This window comes from Sapajus apella, unplaced genomic scaffold, assembly GCF_009761245.1.
Source record: "Sapajus apella isolate SASKATOON/1434 unplaced genomic scaffold, GSC_monkey_1.0 scaffold29, whole genome shotgun sequence".
Lineage (NCBI taxonomy): Eukaryota > Metazoa > Chordata > Mammalia > Primates > Cebidae > Sapajus > Sapajus apella.
This window is the reverse complement of record NW_022436969.1, coordinates 2,598,160-2,620,123: the sequence shown is the minus strand read 5'-3', so window position 1 is coordinate 2,620,123 and position 21,964 is coordinate 2,598,160. Positions and strand designations below refer to the sequence as shown.

The 21,964-nt window shown below is 34.1% G+C and overlaps 1 long non-coding RNA gene across 1 annotated transcript; it reads right to left on the bottom strand.

Annotated features, from left to right (window-relative positions):
* Positions 1 to 2,161: 2,161 nt before the first annotated feature.
* LOC116561302 lies at positions 2,162 to 20,323 on the bottom strand. Its single transcript, XR_004273386.1, has 2 exons — positions 20,189 to 20,323; positions 2,162 to 2,450 (listed from the first exon to the last, which is right to left on the bottom strand). It is a non-coding gene; the product is annotated as an uncharacterized LOC116561302 (long non-coding RNA).
* Positions 20,324 to 21,964: the final 1,641 nt, after the last annotated feature.

Here is a 21,964-nt window from a genome sequence, read left to right as displayed (position 1 = left end):
ATTATATTCTACTTCTACAATTGAAACACATTGAAGATCATATTCCAACTATGCCATTGGCCTCACTTGTTGCTTTAGGGAAAATTCCTCTCAATTCAGTATTCTTTGGAGGTATCTTTATTTTGTTGCTCTTTGTATTTTCTCCCTTTCTAAACTATTTGTAATTTCACTGAAACATGTTTAGGTCTTGATATTTATTGATTCTATTGGAACTCAGAGTTTTTCAGTATTTATGATTTTCAACATTTCTGGAGCATTCTCAGCAATTTTCTCATTAAAAAATAATTACTTCTATTTATTTCTTTTTATTCTTCCTGGGTCACATATTTAATCCATGTGTTAACTTTTCATTCTAATTTCTATGTCTTAACTGATCTTTCGTATTTTTCATCATCCTTTCTCTGCTTCATTATAGGTACGTTTTTCAGGCCATCACTATCTTTCATCCATTGAGTGTTTTTTTTGTTTGTTTGTTTTTGTTTTTGTTTTTGAGACAGATTTTCGATCTTGTTCTTCAGGTTGGAGTGCAATGGTGCTGTCTAAGCTCATCGCAACCTCTGCCTCCTGGGTTTGAGCAATTCTCCTGCCTCAGCCTCCCGAGTAGCTGGGATCACAGGGATGCACTACCAGGCCCAGCTAATTTTGTATTTTTAGTGGAGATGGGGTTTCTCCATGTTGGTCAACCTGGTCTTAAACTTCAGACCTCAGCTGATCCACCCGCCTCAGCCTCCCAAAGTGCTGGCATTATAGGTATGAGCCACTGTGTCCCGCCCTGTTGAGTGTTTAATTGCAATGGTATTTTTTTTTTATTTCTACAAGTTAATGTTTTATGATTCTTTTCTATGCTTGCTTTTTTTTCTCCTATTGAAAATATTTCTTTATTGTTTCCAATCCTTCTTTCATCTCTTCAGTAACTTTAAATATACATATTTTATAGTCTTTTTTAAAACTACTAGTATACTATAGCCTACAGTTTATTATGCATACTGCTTCTCAATCATTTGGATACTCTCATTGTGTGCTTTAAGTTTTATTAAATTTTGACCTAATTTTTAGTTATTATTTTTTTAAATATAGAGTTAATTTGCTTTGAGTTCCTTATTTCCTGTAAATAATCCAGGGCTTTCACTGCTTTGAGACCTATTTAAAAAATAATTATCATTTTAGAATTTTAGTTTCTATGCCCTTGCGTAAATTTGAATCATATTTCTGTGCTGGTGTAAACTTAGTGTTTTTTGTTTGTTTGTTTGTTTGATTGATGTCCTTGTTTAAACAGTTTAACAAGCTTCCTGGACTCTTCAGATAAAATTAAAAATTTTCAATTTTGCTTATGAATTCTTTCCAGGTCTTACTCTACTCATCCCTTCTTCCCATTGATATCTTTCTATTTTTACTTCCACACTCTCTATTCCAGCTGTGTTTGACTTTTTTTCATTTTTTGATTTGCCTGGTTCCCTCTTGCTTCTGGGTTTTTAGATGGCTCTTTCTACTTCACAGATCATTATTTTCACCTGCTTTTCCTAAGGTAATTAGGAAATATTCAGCATTATGTAATATTCTCTGTATAGACAGTCTGGAGATTTCATGACCCATGTGCTTCCTAAAACTTACCAACTGTCATTGTAATAACCTATTTGTCTTCCTTGCTTAAAAGAACATCTGTCATGTTTACTACATTGTACAAGGAAAAATGTTTACATATATAGTGAATATTCAATACTGTTTGTTGTATGAAACAAATAATTGCACATATTGAATAAACAAATGAATAATGGCTTTACTTTTGTTTTGAGTGGACACAGCATACATCCTCTTGAATCTGTGCTTGCAATTAACTAAAACCCCAATCTAATTTCATACACACAGTTGCTTGCCTTATTCTGTATACAAAATATGTTGAAGAAATTTATATGAATTTTTATGTCTAGTCCCTGTATATGTGAGAATATATTATCTACAGATTCCTGGAGTTAATTTCTGTCTCAGCAATTTGAATAAAATGATTGGTTCTGGTGGTCAGAATTTGATGTCATATGTATTCTCAATGATCCTATAAACTTGTGAAATCTTCCTTGTGCCTTGGCCCAACTTTGGACTGATCGTATTCCTAGATCCTGCCAATGAACTGCATTCTGATCATAATAATGGAGAAGCTGGAAAGATGTTAATATTTATTTTACCAAGTTTAATTTTTAATGATAATTTATGAATATGGGCAAGGGAAGTGGATTCCCTTACTGGGAAAATCTAAAATAAATTCTCCCTGAAGGAAATTAAAGCCATCCTAGGTAGAAGATGAAAGAAGGCAAATATTGCATACATGATCCTCAGTTGGTGCTGGCATGCCTCTGCAGGAAGAAATTCTGAAATAAAATAACAGAGGCAGTACTCATGCTGCTTTACCAGTGGGTGTCTGTGGATGAGCTGTCAAGAACACTTGGCCTGAGGTTCTAGGAGAAAAGAAAGCAAATAAAAATCAGTGTTCATCTGCTTACATTTTTACCGATAAAGTAATGAAACTCTTTCTTCTTCATAGTTATTAAACAATATATGTTAAGATAAAAGTATGTGCTAGAAATAGAAATATATGTATATGTATGTGTATATATGTTTATGTACGTGTACACACACACACACACACACACACATACACACACACACACTTGATCCAGGCTTTCAATAAAAATTTGGGATTCTTTCATAACAGAGATAATGTTCTTTATATTTTTCAGAACATTGTTGTTTATGAAAGAAGCCATACCCCAGTGAATGTATTCTATATACATACTTTGCCCAGTTACCTAAAAAAAAAAAAAGGAAAAGAAATAAAATGAAACAAACCTGTGGCTGAATTTTGCCTTTAAAGAATTGGGAATACCAACGGAAGCAAGTTTATAAATTTTCTATTCCTTGTTCTATACCTTGGTCATAGTAAATATGTTCTTGACTTTAGGATTTTAAATTCCACTCAGCTATAACCTTATGTTAATAAACAAGAGGTATAAATTTGATTATAGCTTAATGTTCTTTCATCTCCATATGTTACTAGGAAGCTGTGTTTAAAGCATCATATTCTTTGTAGTAGAAAATATCCAATGTCTGAGTTTCTTATAAAATTGAGAGCAGTAGTATTAAGCAGAAAGCCAGACATTTGGATAAAGAAATATGCACAGTAAGGAAACTGATATACTTCTATTCAAATGCCCCTAGTACTCATGTCAAGAGAGCAAGGATGATTTGCTCTGTGGAAATCCTCTGATCACAAATCCAGGCTGATGCTTCATGGAAGGTGTGTCGATTTGCTTTTACATAGAATAATATGCATTTTATCTTCAGTTCTTCATTCATTCTGCAGAGAATTCCTGAATTTATCTAAGTGCTTTATGTATGGTATGAATCCATCTGTTTTCTAAACATCACCTCTGTGAAAACTGCTTTTAATTTGGTAAACAAGTGCAATTACATCATAAGCTTCAAAGTGAAAGGCGCAGTAACGTAATAGTAAATCAATATTAGATTAATTTGAGGAATGGAGCTTGAGTAACATTGCCAAATTAACCCTGAATTTAGATTCACTATGTGTGTGTGTGTGTGTGTGTGTGTGTGTGTGTGTGTGTGTGAAAGAGAGAGAGAGAGATTACCAATGCTGTTAAAGCAAATTGTTGTTTTTATTTCTTTCCTTTTTTTTTTCTTTGCTAATTTCCACTGGAATTAATTTTGAAAAATACAAAATACCAAGGTTTGGCTGAGAATTCTTTGGAATATTTCTGGAATTAGTTAAGTTGATGATAGTATTTGTCCTAGATACAAACGTTTTGGCTTAGAGAATATTCTCATTAATTTTATTACCAGATGAGCAATTTTAAGGACCTCATGAAGTTAATACGTAGTATGATTTTGGCTACAGTAGCATTTTTGAAAGTGATATCAGATGCCATTAGAAGAGGAACTATTTTTACAGATAATGTCCCTAAAAATCCCTGAGATCAGATACAAAATTCTTAGAGTTGACTAGGGAAGAAAAATGGCTTCTTTCTGAATGTCTTGAATATTCCATAATGCCTATGAGTACCTGCTCTGGAGCTAGGTTGCCTGGATTCCTATTTTGGCTCAACACTTACTAGCTTTGCATCCTTGTGCCATTAGTCTGTTGCACTTCAATTACTTCTTTTGTGAAATGAGGATATTAAAGTGTCTATCTAAATGGTTATTGTAAAGATTTATACAGACATGGACACACACTGACATACAGAAGAATCCCTAAGCACATTGCCTGGCAAAACAAACATTGACTCTTAAATAGTTATTGTTACTTTTTGCTATTATTTAATCAAGCAATTATAATGACAGGATCCTCTCAGAAATCAGCACTTCCTGCATTATGCTTTTATTAAACTTTATAACTATCTTACAGTGATTAAAATACTTGAACTTCATGAGTGTAAAATAGCAGCATAATATCTTTATTTTTACATGAATACTGCTTTTTAGACCTTTTCCATTTTTGAGCTATCTGATATTTAATCTATCAGGATTATTTTCTTCACCATGAAAACCTGCCTTTATTTATCTATCAAAACATCAGGTTAAAATGTTGAGCTTGTTAACACTGAAAATATCTTAGATTACTTCTTAACTCTGACTTGGACACTGGTTTTGATGTATAACTTTATAGAAAAGTCTGACATATGATTTTCCTCATTGGACTTAAAGGCAACATTTGCAAAGTGAAAGAGTAAATAAAATTCTCACTGATTCTTTATCAGGGAGCCTGAAATTCCATATTGATTTTGCCACAAGTGAGTTTCATGGCCTGTGAAAATAAATTGATTGTGGGCTGTCCATGTGGCAATATCTTAGCACATATCCAGTGTAACTGACAATAATGCTGCTCTGGAGACCCCAAGAACTAAAATCTCTGACTTGGGGATTTTCACCCCCTGTCATCTCAAATGTCATTTCAGAAACATTCATCATGAGTCTCTGTCACTAGACAAATAATGGGTCTCTGTGATAGTTGATAAAATACACAGAGTTTCGCTGCTTGGGTGACAGGTCCTGCTATTGGCTACTTGAGATTATGGAGAAGTTCAGACCTGTCAAATATCAAATGGGGAAGACATGAGCTGAAATGATTGTGTATGTCCACTGAGGCTGCTGCTGAAATGAAGGAATGATATCAGAACAAGAGAGCTCTCAGGGCTGTGATGACATTTTTAGAAATAGCAAACAAAATGTGGCCCTCTTTCTCCTAGCAGTTCGCTACTGTTGTAAAAAGGCTTTAGTAGGGAAGTTACTACAGATTAGGTTCTTTATAATCACCTGTGCCTGGAGACAATCATTCTGTGAAACAAAAGACTTCTCTGTTATACCTCTGGTCTTGAATAGAAGCAAAAGATTCAGGATTTCACATCATTGCAAATAATTGTCTTCTATTGAACAATATGATGATGCTTTCTCATTACTTAAAATGTTTTGTTGCAAATGTTAAGTGGCTTATATTGTTTGAGCTGTGTAGCCTGAGCTGTTAGTATTAGGATCCTCTTGACTCAGAGTTAATAAGCATGCTGGCTATTCAGGGATATATTTTAAGGCTTATCAAGCAAGCTATATTTGGCACAACTACTGGCAATTGATGAGGTAGGTGGGTTCAGTAAAGGCTCCCCAAAATCAAGATGTCTTTTAGGGCCCCATATGCCTATTATCTACCTCTTACTATAATGTAACAGAGCTATTTCTAGTCCATTTATGTCACAGAGCTCCCAGTCTATCTCATTTCATTTATATTCACATGCTGTGAATCTCCTAATTAATATTTGGGATAAATGTACTGCCTAGGGGAATAAGGTCATGAGAAGAGAAATTAGTGTGGTTTTTGTTAATGTCATGCAATATTTTGTGTCATTCTTTCCTATCTCATTCTTACAAAGTTAATAAAGAACAATTTTCAGCTGTTTGTGTTGTGGTCCCTGCCTCGCCCACCTTCTCTTTAATTAGGATGACTTTTACTTTGGAACTATAATCTGTTTCATCAATATTAACTACCTTCCAATCTTTCTTGTACCTAAATAAATATCATGTCACTTAATCTCAACATATGACCAGAGACTTACCTAAGAATTGGCTGTTAGAGTCAGAACTATTCCTACAATCTAGACATTTTTTGTTTATTTTTAATTAACATACTTTCCTTTCTTCCTTCTTTCCTTTATACCAAAATTAAAGCACATTTTTATAGGTCATAAGTTAATTCTAAATTCCAATCCTTCAAGATAATTCCTATCTCCACCTCCTAAATGGAATCAAAATTCAAATGCTGCTATGAGTGGTTGGCAAGAAAACATTACTGGAAATGTAGGCTCTTCTCCTCTTCTCTCCAATTAAAATGTCTAGAAATAAAGTAACTTTCACATTCAGTGACCCTGTACCAGACTAAATACCTAGAGATTTGTCAAAAAGGAAGTTAGTATTTGGCCTTGGGTCATCCTTTAATAAGTAAGAAAAAACAGACTTTTCGTATTTTGGTAGAAAATCACGTGATTACAGAAAGAAGTCATGCTTCCTCATTGCAATCTTGTAGATTGTCTGCCACTTAATTTATAAAGCACATTCAACTTTTATGAAGAAAGCTTTCTCTATGCACATTAAATGAGATTGGTGTTTGTGAAATCACGTCTACCTGGACTCTACATCTTCAGCATCCCTTTGAGAATTTAAGACGTTAGCCAAGACTGGATGTTTAAATCCACTGATGCTTGCAGTTAGCACACTTAACAGTCCTTGTCTTAAATTTTATTCCTTTTAAAATATCTTCAAATCCCATTTCACCAAGAGATACAGTTATTTGTGCATCACAATACTGAAAATTCCTCTAGGGCAGGCTTATTTTTAAAATTAGCATCATTTTCACATGAATAGTATTCATATTAACACCTATTAATAGTCATATTAATATTATTCAAGTTAATATCTACACACTGTATTTTCAACTTATATTTGTTGAGTTGAAAGAGTGTGAAAGTGGCATCTATGTTACAAGAACAACCTTCCGTAATTAATTGCTCAAGTGGGAAAGGGATAATTTACCTTTCTTGAATGTTTTCTGTTTTTGTTGTTTCCATTTAATGAAGGCATATCTTACTAATTTGGGTTACTTCCTTTCTTTCTTCCCTCACTGCCCTTATGTGTTATTAAAGTAAATCGACTTACAGGTAAAGTAGATACCATCAGTAGCAAATTCAAAACTCTGGGGAAGTTCAAAGCTTATTCTATCCCTAAGGTAAAGGGACTCTGATTATATTCAAGTGTATGATTTCTATTCTAGGCATGAGCATTTATGCCACTGTACTAGGGGAAGCTATTAGAGAAATAGAAGCACAAGTATATGTCTCTTTAATCTCTTCCACATGACCTTTGATCAGCCTGTCTCTTTGTAGCTTTGTGTTACAGCCATCAGGGGAAATGTAGTGTTGGAGAGAGATGGCCACTGCCCATAGAAGGCCAGAAACTAAAAGAACGCAATTCAAGGAAAGGAGAATTGGGGAAAGCCACGTGAGCCAGAATCCAGATGAGACAGGAGAAACTTTAAGGTCTCATGTCAGATCCTGCCCTTACATAATGACAAAAAAGCACTAGCCCACAAAACCCCGGTTTCTTATACTCTAGTCCTGGCAGCAACACATGAGGCAAAAACTGAGGAATTTCTAGCCTTAGCCTTTTCACCGTGTCTAAGTTCTGACAGATGTTACTGACTACTTACTTTTTCAGGAAGTGAGTAGCAGCTCTACAGAAATGGTGATCTCAGGACAGAGGTAAGATGATAAAATATACAAAGAAGTATATCTAGTGTTGTATCTGTGTGTGTTTTTACATATTTCAAATTTCTCTTATTTACTCCCTCTTTGTTAGGGTTCTGCTTTCAAACTTTGGCCCTTTTATTAAAAAAATGTACTATACTGAGTTAATCTGAGGGGGAAAGATTGTTTCAAAGTTATTGACCCAAGCTATTCAGCACTCAGAGACTGTTTTCATATTTCCTGGTGTCTTAAAATCAAGCACATAAAGATATACTTACTAATTTATTAGGTAAACGCCATGTTAGAAATATATACATATGGCCAAGGGTGGTGGCTTACGCCTGTAATTCCAGCACTTTGGGAGGCTGAGTTGGGAGGGTTACTTGAGCTCAGGAGTCAGAGGCCAGCCTGGGCAACATAAGGAGACCCCACCTCTACCAAAAAAAATAAAAATAAAAAATAGCTAGGCATGGTGACACGTACCTGTGTCCCTGCTATTTAGTGGATTGGTCCCAGCTACTCCAACCTGTGTGACAGAGCAAAAGTTGTCTAGGAAAAAAAAAAGATAGATATATACATATATATTCACACATGTATACATTTTATATCAATAAACAAAAATGTATAAAATCAGCTTTGAATATGTTCAATATTTACTTTTAGTGCCTTACAAAGTGTTTTTAAAAATCCAGTATATCCAGAATTCTACATGTTTAAGCAGCTTATCCAACCACTGGAAAGCTACAGCTGGTTTTAGCAAAGATCTTCCCTCTCCAAGGACTAGATTTTACCTCTCTAAGCACTAGGACTTCCACTATCTGTTGAGTGGCTCATTGCATTTTTGTTTCTTTTTGATTAAGGCGGGGACCTTGAAGTAATTGCCTAATTAAAGCAGTGTTGTGAAGATGAAGTAAGCAGAGTGGAGCCAAATTAGCTAATGGTTCTCAAACTTGGCTGTATAATGGGAATTATTACAGGAGATTAAAAATAGATCCTACCTCCAGAGATTCTGATGTAATTAATATGGGGTGTGGCCTGAGCCTTGGGATTTTAAAAGCATCCTAGGTGACTTTAATATGCAGTTAAGGCTACCAACAACCAAATTAGAGGTCAAGAGGTATTGCAATTTATCAATTATGTTTTTCAGAGCAGTAATAGTTCCATTAGATTGTATGGATGTAGCATATCGATATAATACAAATCGTGTATGGAAATATTCTCTAAAATGTAACATATAACTCTTACAGAGCTTGAAGAATGGAGCAAATCTCCAGCCAGGAAAGTCCCTAAAGTTCATTGTGTTTCTAAACGACCCATTCTTTATGTCATTATTTAATATAGGGTGTGTAATGTTATTTGGAACAATAAGTGCTCTCTTTTTGTATAAAGTTACCATTATAAATGATTTTAAAGATGAAAGTGAAAGAGTAATATGAGTAAAACTGAATTCCAAAGTAAACATAAATGAATTAGATATTCTTCTACTAGAAATCATCCTCAAAGTTTTACCTAACAACATTATTGAAGTGCATACTAGATTGGAAACTTATGATTAGATTTTGAGTGAAAAACATCATCTTGGAGCATGTAATTGCTGAAGATTTCAGTAGTTTAGTATTTGTAGCTCTTAAAGTGATTTGTTCCTTCTTCACTTATAAAAATAATAACCAGGGAAAAGTATAAGGTGAGATATGGAGCAGGCATTCACGTCATTTTATGAATACTCACATATCTATATGTGAATCCCAAGAAATCAATAGTTGTTAAAAATGCAGAAGGTAAGTAGGGCTTCTTTGAAAATATTTTTTCAGAGAAATGAGAGGATTATTTGCTTTTTATTTTGTATGCTAGTTAGAGAAAAAAAGTAAAGGATGTGTAAATAGGATTCATATATATTACAGATTTGTTGTAAAATTTAACAGCATTAGTAAAAACTTGGATGGAGAAGACATTGCTTGGATGATTTTCTTCACAAGGACTCTGTGTAGACAACAGGCAAGGGAAATAGGTCTTAGACAGCTTACTATAGTTTCTCAGCATTACGCAGGTATTAATTGATGAAGTCAGGAATGAAATCCAAATCTGTGTAAATCAAAAATCTCTTCTATCTCTATTGTAACACCTTCCTGTGAGAGATTATCAAGAAGGCTGTGAAATTATCTTTAAACCTCTTAAAATACATGGGAATTTTCAACCTTGCTTCAGAGTTGCAGAAAGTAGGGAATGTATTAAAGATGTGATCTAAAATGTAAGTATTGAAATAGAGTAAAAATGGATTCCTCATCTATCCTAGTCAGTTCTGGCTGCTGTCACAGAATACTTTAGGCTGAGTGGCTTAAACAATAAATGTATTTCTCAAAGTTCTGAAGTCTGGGAGTCCAAGATTAGGGTGCCAGCATGGCTGGGTTCTTGGTGAGGACCCTCCTCCTGGTTCACAGTGGGCCATCTTCTCACTGTATCTTCACATGGAGGAGAAAAAAGATCTATTCCCTTCATCTCCTTATTAGTACACTAATCCCATCACAGGGAGTACACTCTCATGACCTCATCTAAACCTGATTACCTCCCAAACACACCACCTCCAGAAAGTACCAAATTTGGGATTAGGACTTTAATAGATAAATTTCAAGGGTCCAGAGAGATTGTCCATAGCATGATTAAACATTTTTCTTCAAATCTTATTACCCTTAACCTAAGGAGATGTTAAATGCTCTGGAGATGGAAAAGGGGCTGATGACCATACAGGCAACAAACAGAGCAAGGCTGTGGGCGCAGTGGGTGCTGCCCTTGTCCACAGTGAACTCCATTCTTGCTGGGTTTAAATCCATTCAGGGCCATCCTTGGGAAGATTTTGTGTAGCAACTGCATTTTGTTTTTACTGTACTCTCAATTTGGATGCATTTCTTCTGTAGTACCTATCTTCCTATGCCTTAGGCTGTTGTCACTCACTTTAGTGTCCTATTTTTAACTTCCATCTCTATTTCTTTGTAGCTTACTTTCCTCTCTCCTAACCTGAGAATTCTTTGTTAACACAACCTCTACTGAAATGAATGACTCTAATATGGGCATTTTGTCCAGTGACCAAGACTTTGAGGTTATATCTGAGAGCATAGAAACTTTTTGTACTTACAATTATGCTTTGAGGATGACTATTTACTTTGTTACATCTATTTATTTTGTTATGTCCTTGTAGATTTACAGAAACAGATTCTTCTATAAGTCTTTAAAAAACGTAAGGCCACCTGCATTTATGTTTTAATTTTAAATATTACAAAACAAAATAAAACAAAATTCAAAACAATTTCCAGTGCTTTCATTGTAAAAATGCCAACAAATGTAATGTCTAAGGGTTTACCTGATGTACTTCCTCATTAGGTAGATAAGAAAATGAGGATCCAAATGAGGGAAAGGAATTTGACTAAGATCGCAAAGCTAATTAGCAGCAGAACTAAAATGCAAATTCAAGGCTGTTGATTTCCTTATCAATGCTCATTGCAACAAGTAGTATTGACTGTTTAGAAAGTCAAGTTATGAAGCTGTAGAAGAGACACATAACAGCACCTCAAATAACTCAACAAAGTAGTTGCCTTTGCCAGGAATGTCATCAACATTTATTTTATAGTAATTATATAATTTCTTCCCATCTCGCCAATGATGGGATTCCTTAAGGTTCTACCAAACAAATTATTCTGTTGATTGTTTGACCATTTCTTTTATAATAATTTCTCAGTTTACAGTTGTGGCAAGTATTCCTTAATTTTTTTTTCCCTCATGAAACACATTCAACCCATTGACAAATACTGCTGATTCTACATTCCCAGTGAATTTGTCTCTCTATTTCTTTCTCACTGTCAATGCCAAAGTGGCTTTTCTAAAGCACAATACAAATATTTCCTGTCCTTGTCCCTCCAGGAAAATGGAAAGCTGGGGAACACATAGTGCAAAGCTTGGATCTGGGTCTCTAGACTTATTCCCACTTACTAGATTTGCAGAGTAAATTGGGAAAAAAAAAATCATTATGTCTGTTCCCATGTCCTCGGCTAGAAAATGTGAATGATAACAACAATAAAGTTGTGAGCCTCAAGTGAAAAAATTATGTGCAAAATGAGAATGGCATGGCAGGAAGATAGAGCTAATAGAAAGAATTAAGACTTGAAGTCAAAATACCTGACTTGGACATCTGTTTCTTCCTATGCTTGAAGTAATTTAGGAGCCTTACTTTAACCCTTTATCTTATATTTTCTATAAATTAACTACAATACTATTAATACTTTCAGAAGATCATGGGGAAAAATAATTATAAACACTTAGAAAACCACATATAGTCAGTAGGCACCTGATGTTATTAAATGACATGTAAACTTTAAAATGTTTTTAAACAATGATGTACTTACTACCAGGGCCCAGATACAAACTCTGGACTCTATATTTTTATATTATATAGTACTTCATATACTATTTTTGCCTACTTGAAGTGAGCATTTAATTCAATCAAAAGAATTGATGGCTTGATTAAATTTAACAATATAAGCAACAGTCATAGGAATGTTTTATAAAATCCAGGAAATAAGCAAATTTTGAATGACACTAATTAGGCAAAAAGCTCTGCAATGTTTACTTTGCGGTATTTGATAGAACTTTTAATTTGATTATCAAATTTTTTTTTTTTGGTTTAAGAAAATAATGGATTCATTACATTTTCTAAATATAGACAAATTATTATTGTGAAAATATTTTTAAAAGAAATATTTTCATGTTATATCTTTGAGAAAAACCAAATCATGAAAAATTGCACTTGTTCGGAAGTGCAAAAGATAAAAAAAAAAAACCAGTGTATAAAGAAAATCAAGTAATCAAAGTTTAAGTGCTAATTATGTTTCAGGGTAGACATGAAACAGTGAATTACCCACAGTTCTTCATCAGATATTGAGCTGCAATGTACCATGCCTATACTGATCAGTTTATATTACTCATTAGTAAACTCAGTTTATTCCTTAAAGTAAGCCAAAAATTAAAAAGTTTCCCTCGCTTGAATTACTCTAAGTGTCTCTTTGAGGAAATATGTTGAATAAAACTCTTTTTTCTTTTTTTTTTTTTGGTGGCTAGGATCTCACTCTGTCACCCAGGCTGGAGGTTTCAGCTCACTGAAACCTCCACTTCCCAGGTTCAAGTGATTCTCCTGCCTCAGCCTCCGAGTAGCTGGGACTACTGGCACATGCCACAATGCCCTGCTAATTTTTTGTATTTTTAGTAGAGATGGGATTTCACCATGTTGTCCAGACTGGTCTCGAGCTCCTGAGCTCAGGCAATCTGTCCCCCTTGGCATCCCAAAGTGCTAGGATTACAGGCATAAGACACCACACCCAGCCTTATAAAACTTTTTTGAAAGACCATCGGTTCCTGTTTATTCCCCCCTATGTTTTACAAGTTAACTGACTGTTACATTTTATTTGTGTCAAGTAGCTTGTGCCTCCCATTTCCATTTTTGTCAGCTACTAATGCTATCTCACAGCAGTGCTGTTCAGTGGGCCCAGGGGAGCCAAGTGTCAGTTTTTCCAGATGGCAAGCTGCCAGTCTACAGCACACCATTGAAAGTCACAGATGGACTTCATTTCTTTGCAGAACCCAGGAACATCATTTACTTTATGCATACCTTTTTACATGATCAGCTCACAGTAGATGATGTAATAGCTCCTGAAAAAGACACAGATTGAGAGATACCAACAGAGACATGGAGAGAAAGAGAGAGGCAGGGAGTGCAGAGAGACATAGAAAGATGCTATTTTAGTGAATCGAGCCCATTTTCTAGGCCATTATAAAATGACATACTTATTTGGCAATCGGAAAGTTTTTAAAGATTATTGCCAATTTACAGGAACTTCTAATAGCTGGAACAAAATTCTCAATTTTTTCTAATTAAAATACCAGTTTGGGGAATGAATTTTTCCCCTTTCATATTTAAACTGAACATTAAAAGAAGCTAAATCACTTTAAATGGTCTTTAAATTGCATTCTCTCTATCAGAATTGTTAACTCTTTTTGCCTAAGGAGAAAAACCTCCATATATGAATGTAATATCTGAGTGGAATAGAAAGTGGCCTTTCTATAATAAATATTTTGGCTATTACAGAGTTTGTATTTAAATGGGAAGTATTATGAGTTCCACCAATGGGGAATGCTAAATGAGAAATGTGTTATTTCTTAATAACCATGTAAATGGAAACCTGAAGCATGGGTAACTATAAGATCTGAAATAATATATCTACAGGTGGAAAGTTTAAATGCAAAGGGCTGTAAATCAAAAGATGCAGCAGAACATAGCATATAGGTGGGGAAGCCTGCAACCAAGATAGGGATTTCAGTTATCAGAAGGTGAGCAATCCCTCTGGGCCTAATCTGTAAAGAAGAAATTTGGTTTGGTTCTTTAAATCTCCTTTTTCTCAGGTGATATTGATTATAACTAAAAGTCAAACACTTACTGAGCAAGTAGAAAGCATTACTTTGAGATAGTTTTGTTATTATAACACATCTTCATTTTATGATAAAGAAAAATGATATTTTTGTGGAAGAGGAATTTAGAAATGCAATGTTTTTTGATGATTCTGTTTCTTAATACAAAGATTGATAATTCCTAAGTCTCATGTATATTGAATAACTACAGCGTGATGCCAGCATCTGAGAGCTCATGCTATGATTATTGTTGTTCTTAATTTTTTCATCACCTTCAAATGTCTTTAATCAAATAATTAATGAATTTTATTCATGTCAGAAACAAAGGAATAAATTATTTTTATACTGAAGTTATTTTAATTCACAACTACAAGTGAAATTTTAAGTGTTACAATGGACAATGACAGGAAGATGATTAATTTTTAAATAAGATAGCATAAAGCGAGGATTTTACAAAATATATTCTAAAAATAATAATAGTTTTATTTGTTGTATAGTACCTTCTTAAGACCAAGATAAAATTTGAATTATAATTTAGAATATTCTTTAAGTTATTATAACATTTCAACTTTTATTACAAGATAGAAGGTTTAGTGCAGGATAAACAGATACAAAGAACTGCAAAAAGTATTTTCAATTTTAAAAACCCTTCTTGATCATCTCTATTTTACTAACTCTTCTCATTTATTTATGAAAGATTTTCAGAAGTATATGGTGCTAGTTCAAATGCTATGACATTCAAAGAAAAATGAATCATTTACACTGCTTTTCAGAAGCTTAAGTATTCAAAAATACAATGCAACCCTTAGAGTCCACAAATATATACCACCACCATAGAGAACCAGATATATACTTTTTAAATATTATGAGTAAAATAATTGATTTTATATTCTAAGTATAGAGTTTTTAGATGTGGAATTGCTGGTCAGTAATCAGAGCATTAGTTTTTAAGGAAAAATCAACTTCAGTATTTTCACAGTAAGAGAAGCAGAGGGAAATTGTCATTTGATAATGAATTTGAAATACATATGTAAATAGCTTTATATTCTATATGAGGAATCTATGGCTCCATTGACTAAAGAGTTTTCCCAAGATTCAAGTCTGATGATAGCAAAAGCTATCTTCAACTTCAGAGAATCCTGTATCTAGCACTAGGACTCACTCCAATATTTCCTGGTGTGGTAAGGCTTCATGGAGTTGGGAGTATTTTAAGTAGTTTAATTCTTCATTGCTTTTGTCCTCAGTATTGTGAATACAGTGGCTGGTACATGGTAGGAATTTGTTTAAAATTTGTTTGAGTTGTTGAAGACTCAATGAAGAAACTCTAAGGCAATAATTTATATTACAGTGCATGATAACACATAGGAGGCAATGTAAACATGGGAAGATGGGAGTGGCAAAGAGTTCTAGGAGACTCATGAAAAGTGACTAAAGCCTAGAACTTTCTTCCTCATTGTCTTCTAGCCCACTGTCCAGATTTCATCACTACCGTTCCATACAAATATAAAAGATTGAGTAATTTCCAGAGTGCCAGTTTTCTATGTACCATTCCTGCCATCAAAAAAATTCACTGTAATTGAAAAAAAATTAAGCCCAAAACTTTCATATACTTTTTCATTAACATAAAAGTGAGTGCTTCATGTATTATTAACATAATGATCAGTGTTCACTTTAACAGGAACTGAGCTCAGCTCCCTTTCTCTTGATCTCATTTCATTCTCATAACAACTCTGAGGTAGATGCTACTTTCACCCTTGGAAAGCAAAGAAACAAAAGCTGAAGGCTTTGAAGCTTTCCCAGGTCAAACTGCTTATCGGCAGTGAGCCTGGGATGTGGATGCTGTGCCCACAGAAGGAGAGTTTCTGCTTGTAACAACTACAGGAGTATTCTGGATTAAATATGTACTTTGCATAAATTAATTTTATAGGTCATAAATACACAGAAAAACGAAAAAAAATAACACAATAACAGCTCTATTCTACGTTAAAAAAATACATTAGAACCAAGACACCTATTTGGTTTATTCAAGATTTCTCTAGAATTTTAAATTGGTATATTCATTACATTTTCAACAGAATAGAGGAATAATGTATGTAACATTTTTTAAAGGCATTTGACCATTTAACACCTGTTTAAAAATTATTTTTTCCTAATTTGTTTATTTCCTTTCCTGGGTTACTTTCTCTTAACTCTCTTATCTTCTCCAAGTATCTCAGCCTTGTATAATAACTAGCCATGGTAAAACATATACAAGGTAATTAAGAAATATTTCTTCAAAAATAAGTTGATAGAGTACTCTGATATTTTGCTGCTATTGCTTTATTTTGAAACTGTTTTTTTTTTTGAAAACTGTGAAAGTCTAAATCCATTTTTTTTTAAAATATACTTCCTAATAAAACTTTCATTATCCATTAGCTGAAGCCATTTGTCACTTTGGGCTTAAATTTTTTTTTTCAATTAGAGTGAAATTTTTTGATGGCAGAAATGGCATATCATTCATCTTGATGTTTTTCAATGCAAATGGTAGAATCTTAATAAATGTCAAATGTGACTTCTTTTCATTTCCTCTAGGATCCAACGTTCCTGTGAACACTTAAGCGTAGGCTATGTTTACTTCTATCCTGCCCACAATTAAGGTTATTTCAGGTCTTGAGAGAAGACGTTTTTAGATAGCAGAGATCTTCTCAAGTTAGACTGATTAATGGTCCCAGCTTTCATATTGCTTCTCACTGGTAAAGAAAAAGACATGGAATGTATTTTTCTTACCAAAGAATATTTCATAAACTATATATTTTTTCCGATTGTAACAAATAACAATTTGAGATATCACAGCATCTGCTCACACTAGGAAGCCTAGAGGAGAAGGATTACAGTTATCTAGTTTGGATATGACAGGTCTTGATGCTGGGAATGGAAAGGGAATATCAGCTTCAAGTAGTGGCGTAAATAGTGTGGTGTGGTCACACTGGTTACAAACACAGAAGGAGAGAACAGGGCCAAAAGCATTTGATCTGGGTGCCTTTAGATGATTCCTCCCATGCATTTGGGTTGACTCGTTAGTCTCCATTGCATATTGGCGCTGGTTCCTCTTGATGTCTTTGTTCATCTATAGCCTTGTAACCACTTTTACTTGTCGGCACGGATTAGCTTTGTATTGAAACATCCTGTTGCCTACACAAAATTATCCTTCACTGAGTCCCTGAGAAATTATTTCTATGACCTGCTTCTAATCCCAGCCAGGTGTAGTACTTTTCTTGAGATGCCTCCCTAGTCCTGGACTTAATAGATGTCATCATGATCCTAAGAATCATTAACTTAGGGCTTTCTGTATTTATGAGCTTGAGCTATAATTGAGAGAAAAAAATAAGAAAAAAGGAAGGTTGAGTTAACTGACTCAATTTTCCTTTTTTCTTATTTTTTTTTCTCAATTCTGTTCTTGGTTTTCTTGTTTTTACATTGTATGAATAAATTCTAATCATTTCTGTCTCTACTGGTGGCACTAGCTATGTTTATGAAGGTTAAGTAATAAATAGATGTCTGTGCACTAAAAACCAATACAATTATACGCTCTAAATCTATACATTTTGAGAATATTTTTGCTCTTGTTATTGCTTTTTAACAGCCAGATATTCTTTCTTAGCCAAGGTTGTCAAGTAAGATTCAAATCAAGCATGGTAATGTTCATTAAGCTATGAGGACGCAAAGGCATAAAAATGATACAATGGACTTTGGAGACTTGGGGTGAAGAGTGGGAGGGGAGCCAGGAATGAAAGACTACAAATATGATGCAGGGTATACTGCTTGGGTGGGTGCACCAAAATCTCACAAACCACCAATAAAGAATTATTCATGTAACAAAATGCCACCTGTTCCCCAATATCTTATGGAACAATAAAATAAAATAATAAAAATTAAAAAAAATAAAAAATAAAATAAATAACTGTTAGAGCAAGAAAACCAATATTCTTACATGGTTAATGACAAAAGACATGTCCGTTTTACTTATTTTATGTGACTTATAAACTGGTTTTGAAAGTAATTTCAGATTTTTCAAAAGATAGCATTATCACAACAATCAGTCACTGGATTTCAGTCATGGTTTGAGTAAAATATTTACTTTCATCGATAAATCCATCCAAGAATATACAAATTACTAATAGATAAACCTAGTTAAACAAAAATAGTAAATAGAGATCTCACTATATAAGTGCCATTCACTTATTTTTGTACAATGGGGACTTCTTACCAGACTCGGTCCAGAAGCTGCAGTTCTAGCCAATCTAATGCCTTGGCTTAGTTTTGTTTGCCTGGACAAGTGGTGAGCTGAAATAACGCCAGAGTGAAAATCTCAATTCAGAGACAGCAATGTTTTCTTGACTCTCAGGGCCGATCTCATTGTTGCTGCTAATTCCAACTTGGCTCCTGCTGATCACTGGCAAAGGGATCTGATAGTGTTTTACTTTCAATTGGGGGAAATAGTTTAGAATTTACCTTGGGGCAGAAAGCTCAAGTTAAAACTGGTCTCATACCAGCAAAATGAGAAGCTGTCAATACATGTTTGTTGAATTGAATTGAACACTCCTGGATGAAATTAGTATTATGACAGGAAAGAGGAGGCTGGTGGCAATTACTCAATATTTGTGTAACACCCACTATATAATAGTATGTATGAAAGAGAGAGCACAGTTAACATCTCTGACCTTCAGTAGCTTCCAATCTTGTAATGGCTGACAGTGAGACATACTGCACTTCCTTACAAAACATATAGAAATAATGAGGGAGAGCAGAGCAAACCTATCACCATGCCCCAGGCAACATTATAGAGAAGTTTCAAACTGTCTTTCAAGCCAAGGCTGTAAATATATGTTCTTGGCAAATTATACCAATTATGTCTCCCTGGTTGGGTTGTCATGCATATAAATATTTACCTATCACTTAACGAAATGCTTGCCATCTAGTAAAAGCTCACTCAGCAATGGACAATCTTACAGAATCAGGATTGGGGCTTCATTGGCCACCTGCAAGTTGCAGTGCTTACTTCTGAACTTGAATTTGGAACGCAACCTAGGAAGCCATGATAGAGCAAGGCTATTGCCTCAGGAAATGTATGTAAGTAATAACTTACAAGGCAGTGGAACTAAGCATTAGGTATTCTCTAGGTCTTTATAGCTTACATTTTCTCTTGCACTCTCTCATGCTGGTTACCTTGTAATAGCTCTGTAAGGAAATTTGAGAAGTGCCCCTCTCAAGTCTTAATGAGATGGAAAATACAATTGGATAGCATCTTTAATACAAAAGAGGGAGACATGGAATTACAAGGAAAAACGTAAGACCAAAACAACATTCAACTTAGTCTTTGAAAGTCAAAAACATGGTGTAGGTTTTTTGTCTGAGCACAAGGAACGGTATCAAGTTTCTGTTCAGATGGTTGGTATGGTCCAGAAATTAAATGAGAAACCTCTTATTCTATGTGCTGGGTAACAAATTTGAGTATGACAATGGTGTTTTCTTGAATAAAAATAGAAGCAATTAACTAAGAACTCTTCCCTCTGGTTTCCATCTCTTAGAGTTTTACAGCGTTTACTGTCTAAATTTAAATTTGTGCTTGGTTAAAAAAGAATTCTCCACTGATCTAATTTCCCTACTTTATATATGATATATATATATATATATATATAAAACACCTCTAACTAGACTCTTATTTTTTACTAACTCATATTCACTTCTTAATAATATCTATTGCTCTTTATATCCATTGCCTGCTTGGTATGGTTTGTATGTGTCCTCTTCTAAATTCAGATGATAAAACTTAATTGGCACTGTGATGGTATTAAGATGTGAGACTTTTAAGAGATGACAAGGCCGTAAGTGCTCCTTCCTTTTGAATGAGATTAAGTCCCTTGTAAAAGAGGTTTCATGGGATGTTCTGTCTGTTTACTTACCCTTCTGCTTTCTGCCATGTGAGAACACAGTGCTCCTTCTTTCCAGAAAATGCAGCAACATGGCTGCATCTTAGAAGCAAAGAGCAGCCTTCACCAGACAAATGAAACTGCCACATGCCTGTCCCTTGATGTTGGACATCCCAGCTTCTAGAACTGTGAGAAATAAATTTTTATGTATAAATTATCTGCTTTCAGGTATTTTTGTTAGAGCAGTGCAAAACAGACTAAGACAATGATTCTGGCTGCACTTTGACATACATTTAAGTTTCTATTTAACATCTCATGGCTGTGGTAAGAGTGTTCTTGTGACGGCAGTTGCTTCTGCAAAGATCATGCAAAGGTGCCATGTTAATAAAGAGCTTAATTTTTGCTTACTCTCAGAGTCTTGTTTTTCTTGGATCACTTTCCTCTACTTTCTTATAATTTGTCCATATTAGTGGCTCTCAAGCTTTGATGAATATCTGAATCTTCTGTGGAGCTTCTCAAAGACACAGATGCTGCCACTGTAGCCTAGAGTTTCTAAGTCAGATCCTGGATGAGATTGAGCATAGGAATAATAGGCTCATCATTAGAAGATTCCAGGATGAGCTTTGCCACCCTAGATTTACTTTCATTCATAAGAAGTGTTTCTCGGTACACATATTTTTACTTTGGCTTCTTAGTAGGCTTAACCTGGAAGTCCAAATTTCAACTCCTAATGTATAAACTTGTGCATTGCCATTAATTCATCAAGTTTATTTGTTCCATTTTGATAACTATTAAATCATACTGAATGTCCAGCAAATAAATTTTATTTAAAAATGCTATTAAAAACTAGTTTTAAATTAATTAATATAATACATTAGTTAATGGTATAGGTTAGATAAAAGCATTTTAATTTTGTTTTCTGAGAAAATGCTTTAAATGATATGTTACGTTAATAAAGAGAATTCCACATTGTAAACTGAGCTGTTGATGTAATTATTTTATCTTGATTAGTGTTTTTGGACCCTTCAAATCAGCCCCAACAATGGGGCTCCCATTCTATCTCTGTGCATTGCTAATCTATTATCACTTTTAGGACCATATTATTTAAGAAGCACACAACAATTATTTGGTATTATATTATAATTCTTCTTCTCTCTGGACAATTTAACTTTTTCAAGAACACAAAGTAATACACGAATCGAAATGTTACATCACAAAAAATAGTTTTACAGTTTTTTGTTCCATTATAAAAATACTTTAAAAAACTGAATGGAAGAAACTTATTCACATGTTTCAAAAAATTGCATAAAACAGATTGGATGCTTAATGTTATTGCCATTAAAAGAAATCAATAATGAAACTCTTCAGACACTGAAGCAATCAAACACAGCTGAATAACATTAATTGGAAACCATGATATATTTTATAAATCAAAGATGGTAAATCAATATCAAGGTTGAAGGTGCGCCTGTGGCGATCAGTCTTGGTTGCATTTTCCTGACAGGTGACCACAAAATATTGATTGGGAAGAGGCTTATATTGAACGAAGGAGATAAACTGATATCTGGGCCATTCACTGCTTACAGACACAAAGAAGATTGGAACTTAATGAATGAGTCTTCTTATGTGCATGTAATTACACAAGCAAACAATAAATACTCATGTGAGAATAGTGTCATTGTCAAATTAAATGATTAGTATATGTTAGATGATATAAAATTAAAAATAAGAAGCTACATCACAAATCATAGAATCCGTGAAGCAAAAAGTACCTTAGAGAACCTAACTCAGCCCTCTCATTTTACAGAT